The sequence below is a fragment of the Grampus griseus genome (assembly GCF_964374135.1).
Source record: "Grampus griseus genome assembly, chromosome: 3".
NCBI classification, from domain to species: domain Eukaryota; kingdom Metazoa; phylum Chordata; class Mammalia; order Artiodactyla; family Delphinidae; genus Grampus; species Grampus griseus.
Genome location: NC_139019.1, coordinates 170,114,544 through 170,125,043, shown reverse-complemented (window position 1 = coordinate 170,125,043; position 10,500 = coordinate 170,114,544).

The window sequence follows — 10,500 nt, the reverse complement described above, 5'->3', positions numbered from 1 at the left end:
GAGAATAATAGTCACAAAAAGGAAGGAAGCTCTGACACATGCTGCAACGTGGATGAACCTTGAAAACATGCTGAGGAAAAAAACAGGCAGAAAAGGCCAATATTGTATGATTTTATATACATATAAGATCCAGAATAGGCAAATCTAGAGTCAGAAAACATTTTAGTGGTGACTAAATGGAGGCAGGAGGTAGAGTTATCATGGCTATTACTGCTTTTAATTCTTTTTCAATGGCGATATAACTCACATACCATAACGTTCACTTTTTTTTTTTTTTTTGCGGTACGCGGGCCTCTCACTGTTGTGGCCTCTCCCGTTGCGGAGCACAGGCTCCGGACGCGCAGGCTCAGCGGCCATGGCTCACGGGGCCAGCCGCTCTGCACCATGTAGGATCCTCCCAGACCAGGGCACGAACCCGAGTCCCCTGCATTGGCAGGCGTACTCTCAACGACTGCGCCACCAGGGAAGCCCCGTTCACTCTTTTAAGTGTAAAACTCACTGTTTTTTGTATGTCGCTCACCTGTGCAACCATCACTCTATAATCTGAAAAAGGAAATAATAGCTTTTAACGTTTCAAATTTCACATGGACTGACTAAAGCCTGATCTGACATAAATTTCCTTGTAGTGTAAAATGCACACCTGAGGTCTGTGGCCTCTCACACCTGTGGCTGTGCTAAGACCAGTCCTGCACGTAGTCTGGGGACTGGGGTTCCGAATTCCCACGGGGCAAAGGTCCCTGGCTGAGGGCTGCTGACCTCTAGCCCAAGAGATGGGGAAGGGGATGGAAGGCGGGCCCTCCCCGTGTCAAAGGTCACCTGTGGGACGTAACCTGACCCTTCGTTGCACGCGGTGACGTCACTGAGTCTTTGTTCTTAAAGGGCACAGGCCTAGGATGACCTCGCATCGGGCCGACCCCTGACCCCGAAGGTCACCACAACAGGACCCCCTGCCCTGTCCCATTCTCGTCCTTCCAGTCCCCGCTCCGGACAAGGGGCGGACGGCGAGTCCGCCTTGCAGGGAGGGGCTTCCGCTCGGAGACCCGTCCCGGGAAGGAGGCCACGTAGGTACCGTCTGAGGCAGACAACACGTGACCTCAGCCGGCCTTTTGCTCGGGTTCCCAGAGAGTCCGTGATGCTGTTCAATTAGGAACGGCGGGGGCGGGGCCTGGAGGACTAACCTCTCACCTGTAAGTAGGGGCTGGAGAACTGCCCAATCAAGTGTCAGGGAAGAATTTGGAAACCCGCCAATCAGGGCTGGAGTCCCGAACTCCGTCCAATCAGGGCGCGGGGCCCAGGGCACCGTCCAATTAGGGTCTGGGGCGGGCGCAATTTCGGCCCGTGTTGTCGTGGCTCTTGTACTTAAGCAGCGCTGGTGGGCACGCTGAGCTCGTGAGCACGCCGAGCTCTTGCGCGCTCGGCCCACGGTATCCTAGGTGTACGTTCCCCATCGCTCTCACCTACCCAAGTCTCGGGGCCGCTGGCGTGACGCCGGGGAGAGCTCAGAGCGAGGAGGAGGTGGTGAGTGCCCGAGCTGGGGCCGGAGACCAGGAGGGGCTGGTTCCAACCGGCAAAGAACCCGCTGGAAGCTGACGGGGCCCCGCGTCTCCCTCCCCGCTCCCCCTGCTAGTCTCCACCCCAATAAGTCCTCCGCCCCGGGGTGGGGTCTTGGCGTCCTGTCCCGTCCCCACACGGGGGTCCCTCCCCGAGTCCTTGGCTGGGTGGGGTCGGAGGGAGGACAGGACTTGGGGAGGGCGGTTGGGGTGTCTGCAGGGGACCCACCCTGGACCTGACGGTTCTGCTTTCACTCTGGCCTCAGTTTTCAGTAAAGGTAAAATAACGGCTCCTTTCCCCCTCTCTTTCCACTTAGAGTAGTAAGTTCCTCAGGTCTGTTCTTGGTCTCCTGGCGCGGAGCGTGTTGTTTCGACTCGTGTTCTGGGAAGGGTCTCAGGAATGTCCTGTCTTCCACTGCAGTTGTGGGGAAAATGCAGAAAGTTCTGCGGAATTAATTGAAGAAAGCTCAGCTAAAGTTGGAGTGGAAATGGGTCTATAGGGAGAGCTCTCTGCGTCCCCCTCCCTCTCCCCAAGCTTCATCAATTACTCCAAACAGGTAGAGACCACCCTCTACATCTCCAACGGGAAGGCGCATCTTACTACCCAGCAGAAAGAAGAAAACCTCTCTGGGCCAGGACAGCCCAGGTACTGAGAAGCCTCCATATTTTGGACGCCCAGCTCCTCCAATGGACTCCTCGGTTATTACAGCCCCTCCAAACTACTCCTTTTCCCTATAATAGTAAGCGCCCCTTCATTATTCTCTGGGTTTGCCGGTGGTCCGTCATAGATTGCGGTTACTCCCTCTATTGCTGAACTCACTTTTGCTGGTAAGATAAGTGGCTATTACACTGATAAACTTGACAGTACACTGAAATAAGGTCAACAAAGAGGTGGATTCATGTCTTTATAAAAATAATAGCGGCTCTTCCATACAAGTTACAGAGCTCCTGACGCTGTGGTCCTGTCCCATTTCCTGTTAACACGTGGCATTCAGATTAATGAAAATTCTGTAAAATGTGACCTGTAAAAGCAACTAGTGTTCAATTCTGATTAATTTACAAACACTGTGTTACCATGAGGGTATTAGCTGATAACTGTTACCTGGGTTCTTGGAGCCCTTAATCAGTAGAAATTGATCAGACCAGGTGAAGAGTTCAGGCAAGGCTTTATTGAGGTTCCTGCTACAGCACGAGGGAGCGAGAACAAGTAACTGGTGCCTTTGCTGGATGCAGGAGGAGGGGCGGGCTGGTCCCTTAAAGGGGGTGAGGGTGGGGGTAGGTGGGTGCGTGGGGCCGGAGGGGCGGCTTAGATGGTCTAGGCCATCCCCTTGGTGGTGCAGTGTGCGGGGATCATGCACAGGACTCTGCTTTTGCTCCCGTACCTCGGAAGTGGCAATTGGGTTTTGGCCTTTTTGTAGCTTGTTCTTAATTTGCCCCCACTGCGCATGCGTGCAGTTATTTTTAGTCCCTTAGCGTTTCTTTGCATCTGTTGCTGGAGGAGATGGCTGTCCAGGTGCAAGCACTGCAGCAAAGGGTCCCAGGTCCCAGCCTGCCTCAATACCTGTCTTCTGAAAGGAATAAGCAGGATCCAGTTATTAAAACCGTAAAAGTGCCCTAGAATTTCCCTCTACGTTATCCGTGAGCACAGGTGGAAGCAGGGATCCTGCAGGCTCCCATTCACACTCTGGGAGGAGGGGCTTTGTCTCCTGTAAATGACCCACGGAGCTTGAAGCAGGGGCATCACCTGGGGTGGGGGACAAGCTGAGCGCAAAGCTGAGCCTGCGAGGGAGGTGAAGGGAGGTGCCCTGGGGTCTTGCTGCCCCCTCACCCCATGCAGGTGGCCTCCAGACCATGGAACTACCACAGGAGGAGCTGTTGATGCCATGATCATGAGGGGAGGGGACCCACTTCCAGTAGTGCTGGGGGTAGTGTGTCCTCTCTGAGGTGTGCTGTGCTTGCCGTGGGGCTGCTCTTAAATCGTGTGACTTTTGCATTAAGTTAATGATGCCAAAATGATCTTGGCTCTCTGTGCACCGATGCGGAACAGAAATATGGAGAGTTTTGAGGAAAAGAAAGAATAGCTGGATTCTTTGCCAGGCAAAGGGGGGAACACAGTAGGCTAGCGCCTCAAGAGCTGTGCCCCCTCGAGAGGGTAGAGAGAAGTTTTTTATACTCAGGACTCTCGGTCTGGGGTGGGTGAAAAGGATCAAAGTTGTGAAGGTCTTGCATTTTTTTCTTGCATTATTTCAAAGTGGTCACAGCTGGCGTTAGGCAGCCTGGCAGCCGGGTCTGGTATCCCTGAAGTTATAGGCCTGTGAAATAAAGAGCGCTACAAGGGAGTGTAGGGGAGAAGAGTGCCAGGTGCAGAGTGTTAATTCATGTGGATTCCTAGAGTAATCAGCTTTGGGAAGGACAAGTCTAGCTACAGGTGTTTGTTAGTAGTAACAGCTACAGAATAACCAAGGTTGCTTATCTCTTTCAGGCCCGTTTGGCTGGTCTGTGCCTAAGCCCGTTTGCTTCTTTCTGTTTTGCTGCAACATTAATAATAACAATATAAACACCTGTGGACTCAGCCCCCAGGTGTACAGGTAGGCCCTGGTACCTGTTGGCATCTCCGCATCTCCTGTGCTTCTCCCACATTTTCTCTCCCTCCTGTTGCCAAGGTGACCTCTGTCCTGATTCTTTGTTATTATTCATACCTTTACCATCTCTTATCACCAAGCAGTGTGTCGTCTGATTTTGCCCCTTCAGTTTCCAGTAAGTGAACGTTAGTTCGTAAATCACCAGTAATGTCACACAGAAGTTTCTCTGGGGTTTCTCAGCCCCAGTCTGTTTCACACGTGCTGGTGTCTGAGGCTCAGCTCTCCCCATTGACTCATGTGTTCCAGTGCCTTTGCTGCCTGGGTTCTTCCAAGTGTTTTTTTTCTTTTTTTGACTGCACCATGGCTTGTGGGATCTTAGTTCCTGGGCCCCCTGCAGTAGAAGCGCAGAGCCCTAACCTCTGGATGTCCAGGGAATTCCCCAAGTGCATTTTTTAATTAGTTAGCAATGCTGCGACAGTGATTCTTCTTTTTATCTCCAAGTGCGAGATGCGACTTGAGTTTCTGCACTTCAGAGAAAAAAGCGTGGCTTCGTAGCTTATGGATAAGTTTAAATTTACTCAGAAAATGCTGGTCGTGTCTGGAGTGTATTCTTGCCCCGCTGTTTATTTCTTCCTTGTGGTCCCCATCGCTGAGTGACCTCAATAAATGTCCACCTCGAGTGGGAGCCGGGGTCTCTTTGTGGTTACGTAGGGTTCTTACCGGATGAGGGTGTGGTGGTTCATCTTCTGTGTGATGTGTTTATTTGTATGTTTATTGATTTCTTCAGTTTTCTTTAGATGCTCTGGGCATGAATCCTCTTTCGTTTGCAGGCACTGCCAATATTTTCTCCCCATGTGTGGTTTATCTTTTCATCCCCTTTATTCTGTGGTGAGTGAACTCAAGGTTAACAGGTCAATCTCCTCCTTTGTAGCTTCTTTTTTATTTTCTTTATATAAGAAAAATCTGTATACAGAAGTCGTGGGACACTTGCCTTTAACTTCTGAAAGTACTTCCCTGGCGGTCCAGTGGTAAAGACTCTGTGCTTCCACTGCAGGGGGTGCGGGTTCGATCCCTGGTCAGGAAACTAGGATCCCTAATGCCTCGGGCCTCGGCCAAAGAAAACCCCCCAAAATCTGCATTAAATGGATTATTATACATGACATTGACAGTGTTACCCACCCTCCTACCCCACCTCCCGTAGACAGCCGATTGTCCTGCGCTGGAGGAGATTCCTGCCCCATGTCCATTGTTTCCCCAGGTCTGTGAGTCCCTCCTCCTGCTAATGCTGTGTGGCCCCAACTACTGTCCAGACTTAAATGCTTTGATGTGTTTTAGGGAAAGTTCTTCCACCGTGTTCTGTAGGAAACGTGGCTATTCTTAGACATTTGGCTCTCATTTCAGTTTTTAGAAGTCGTTTTTCATAAACAAAGCAAAAAACCATACCTAGTTTTGGATGTAATGGAATTTTGTTAACACTCTGCATCTGTTTGGGAGAGTTGCTATCGTGATGGCATTGTGTCTCTTTTCCGAGAACACGTACTCTCTCTTTCTTTCTACATTGATGTCGTTCGGTAACACTTTATAATTTTCCCTTTATGATCGTTTCAGGGACTTCCCTGGCGGTCCAGCGGTTAAGACTCCGAGCTTCCATTGCAGGGGGCCCGGGTTTGATCTCTCGTCGGGGAACTAAGATCCCGCAAGCCAAGTGGTGCGGATGAAAAGAAAAAAAACATCATTTTATGTCCTTCATTAGAGATTGCCTTGGAAGAAACTACAGCTGTCCGCACTGTGTTGGTCTGTTTTACTTCCACACAGAACATTTCACTTCTGATACTTCTGGTCACCAGAGCTATAGGGGTTTCCCAGACCCAGCAATTCTGTGACACCAACCAGGTGTCCTACAACCCAACTCAGTTCTGACACCGTCCACCTGGAGACAGTGTCAGAACCCCACAGGTTAAGGGCTCAGTCCCTAAGGACCGTCCCCCCACCTTAGATGCTAATCGAAGGTAGTTGGTCCCTACGTTGCCCACAACTTCTGTCTGACTTGGCTACAGATCAGTTTCCCATCACCCCCTTCTCAGGTTCAGTTAATTTGCTAGAGTGGCTCTCAGAACTCAGGGGAACATTTGCTTATGTTTACCAGTTTAGTGAAGGATATGATAAAAGATACACACGGACGTCCAGATGAAGAGATACACAGGGCGAGGTCTGGGAGCGTCCCGAGTGCAGGAGCTTCTGTGCCCCTGGACCTGGGGTGTGTCACCCTCCTGGTGTGGATGTGTTCACCTTGAAGCTCTCAGAACCCCTGCTACTGGGATTTTAAGGCGGCTTCTTCACACAGGTGTGATCACTTATTCACTGTTTCCAGGCCCTCTCCCCTCTCTGGAGGTTGGCGGGGAGGGGTTAAAAATCCCAAGCTTCCAATCATGGCGCAGCCTTTTTGCTGACCAGCCCCATCCTGGAGCCCACCCAGTTGCCTCCACAGAACGAAAGATGCTCCTGGTGCACTTATCGCTTAGGAATTTACAAGGGTTTTAAGAGCTCTGTGCCAGGAACTGGGGTAGGGATCACTATATAAATTTGGTATTATTTCCCAGACATAGTTTAGGAGTTAAAATTTCTAACAAATTGAAAAGGTGCCATTAAAGTTAGTTTTAATGGTCTAGGTTATCCTCTCAAAATGTCTTTTAGCTGCTGTTACTAGTGATTCACAATGCACCAAGATCTGTTTTTGTATCGCATTTCTGGAAACGTACCGAAACCCCTGTGCTCTGATTATAAGCTTATTCTCTGGTTCAACTTCTTTGTGGATCTTCCATATGTAATACTTAGAGTTATTTCATGTTGGACTGTATTTGATTTACAGTGTGATAGTTTCAGATGTACAGCAAAGTGATTCAGTTACACATATACATATATCTATTCTTTTTTAGTTTCTTTTCCCATTTATTATGGAATATATATTTTTAAATTTTATTATTTTTGGCTGCGTTGGGTCTTCGTTGCTCCACGGCATGTGGGATCTTCCCGGAGCAGGGCTCGAACCCGTGTCCCCTGCATTGGCAAGCGGATTCTTAACCACTGCGCCACCAGGGAAGCCCTATTATGGAATATTGAGTAGAGTTCCCGGTGGTCTTGTTGGTTATCTATTTTATATATAGTAGTGTGTGTATTTTTAAAAATTAATTTTTATTGGACTATAGTTGCTTTACATTGTTGTGTTAGAGTACTGTGTGTATGTTAATCCCAAGCTCCTAATTTATCCCACCCCCCAGGTTTACCCTTTGTAACCATAAGTTCGCTTTTGAAATCTGTGAGTCTGTTTCTGTTTTGTAAATAAGTTCATTTGTATCATTTTTTTCAAATAAGATCCAACATATGAGTGTTATCATATATTTGTCTTTCTCTGTTTGACTTACTTCACTTAGTATGACAATCTCTAGGTCCATCCATGTTGCTGCAAATGGCATTATTTCATTCTTGTTAATGGCTGAAAAATTACATTGTATATGGGTACCACATCTTTGTCCATTCATCTGTTGATGGATATTTAGGTTGCTTGCATGTCTTGGCCATTGTAAACAGTACTTCAGTGAACACTGTGGTGACGTATTCTTTCGAAGCATGGTTTTCTACAGATATATGCCCAAGAGTAGGATTGCTGGATCATATGCTAGCTCTATTTTAAGTTTTTTAAGGAACCTCCATGCTGTTCTCTATAGTGGCTGTACAGGTTTACATTAGCACCAACAGGGTAGGAGGCTTCCCTTTTTTCCACACCCTCTCCAGCATTTATTATTTGTAGACTTTTTTTTTTTTTTTTTTTTTTTTGGCAGTACACGGGCCTCTCACTGTTGTGGCCTCTCCTTTTGCGGAGCACAGGCTCCGGTCGCGCAGGCTCAGCGGCCATGGCTCACGGGCCTAGCAGCTCTGCGGCATGTGGGATCTTCCCGGAGCAGGGCTCGAACCCGTGTCCCCTGCATTGGCAAGCGGATTCTTAACCACTGCGCCACCAGGGAAGCCCTATTATGGAATATTGAGTAGAGTTCCCGGTGGTCTTGTTGGTTATCTATTTTATATATAGTAGTGTGTGTATTTTTAAAAATTAATTTTTATTGGACTATAGTTGCTTTACATTGTTGTGTTAGAGTACTGTGTGTATGTTAATCCCAAGCTCCTGATTTATCCCAGCCCCCAGGTTTACCCTTTGTAACCATAAGTTCGCTTTTGAAATCTGTGAGTCTGTTTCTGTTTTGTAAATAAGTTCATTTGTATCATTTTTTTCAAATAAGATCCAACATATGAGTGTTATCATATATTTGTCTTTCTCTGTTTGACTTACTTCACTTAGTATGACAATCTCTAGGTCCATCCATGTTGCTGCAAATGGCATTATTTCATTCTTGTTAATGGCTGAAAAATTACATTGTATATGGGTACCACATCTTTGTCCATTCATCTGTTGATGGACATTTAGGTTGCTTGCATGTCTTGGCTATTGTAAACAGTACTTCAGTGAACACTGTGGTGACGTATTCTTTCAAAGCATGGTTTTCTCCAGATATATGCCCAAGAGTAGGATTGCTGGATCATATGCTAGCTCTATTTTAAGTTTTTTAAGGAACCTCCATGCTGTTCTCCATAGTGGCTATACAGATTTACATTAATACCAACAGGGTAGGAGGGTTCCCTTTTTTCCACACCCTCTCCAGCATTTATTATTTGTAGACTTTTTTTTTTTTTTTTTTTGGGCAGTACACGGGCCTCTCACTGTTGTGGCCTCTCCTTTTGCGGAGCACAGGCTCCGGTCGCGCAGGCTCAGCAGCCATGGCTCACGGGCCTAGCAGCTCTGCGGCATGTGGGATCTTCCCGGACCGGGGCACGAACCTGTGTCCCCTGCATCGGCAGGCGGACTCTCAACCACTGCGCCACCAGGGAAGCCCTATTTGTAGACTTTGATGATGGCTATTCTGACTGGTGTGAGTGGTATCTCGTAGTTTTGATTTATATTTCTCTAATAATTAGCAATGTTGAGCATCTTTTCATGTGCCTCTTGGCCATCTGTATGCCTTCTTTGGAGAAATGTCTATTTAGGTCTGCCAGTTTTTTTAAAGATTTTTTTTTTCGATGTGAACCATTTGTAAAGTCTTTATTGAATTTGTTACAATATTGCTTCTGTTCTTTGCCTTGGTTTTTTTGGCCACGAGGCATGTGGGATCTTAGCTTCCTGACCAGGGATCGAATCCACCCCATACATTGGAAGGCGAGGTCTTAACCAGTGGACTGCCAGGGAAGTCCCTTTCTGCCTATGTTTTGATTGGGTGTTTGTTTTTTTTGATATTGAGCTGCATGAGCCGTTTGTAAATATTGGCGATTAATCCCTTGTTGGTTGCATCGTTTCTAAATATATTCTCCCATTCTGTGGGTTGTCTTTTTGTTTATGGTTTCCTTTGCTGTGGAAAAGCTTTTGAGTTTAATGAGGTCCCATATGTTTTTTTTGTCTTTATTTTCATTACTGTAGGAGATGGATCAAAAAAGATGCGGCTGCGATTTATGTCGAAGAGTGTTCTGCCTATGCTTTCCTCTAAGAATTTTATAGTGTCTGGTCTTACATTTAGGTCTTTAATCCATTTTGAGTTTATTTTTGTGTATGTTGTTAGAGATTGTTCTAATTTCATTCTTTACATGCAGGTGTCCAGTTTTCCCAGCACCACTTACTGAAGAGACTGTTTTCTCCATTGTATATTCTTGCCTCCTTTATTGTACGTTAATTGACCATAGGTGCGTGGGTTTATCTCTGGGCTTTCTATCCTGTTCCATTGATCTATATTTCTGTTTTTGCGTCAGTAACACACTGTCTTGATCACAGTAGCTCCGTAGTATAGTCTGAAGTTAGGGAGCCTGATTCCTCCAGCTCTGTTCTTTGTTGACCCAAAGATTGCTTTGGCTCTTTGGGGGTCTTCTGTGTTTCCATACAAATTAAAAAATTTTTTGTTCTAGTTCTGTGAAAAATGCCATTGGTAATTTGATAGGGCTTGCATTGAATCTGTAGATAGTCTTGGGTAGTATAGTCGTTTTGACAATATTGATTCTGTCAATCCAAGAAAATGGTATGTTTTTCCATCTGTGTCATGTTCAGTTTCTTTCATCAGCATATCATAGTTTTCAGAATACAGGTCTTTGCTTCCTTAGGTAGGTTTATTCCTAGGTATTTTATTCTTTTTGATGTGATGGTAAATGGAACTGTTTCCTTAATTTCTCTTTCTGATCTTTTGTTGTTAGTGTATAGGCATGCAACAGGTTTCTGTGTATTAATTTTGTATCCTGCAACTTTACTGAATTCCTTGATGAGCTCTAGTAGTTTT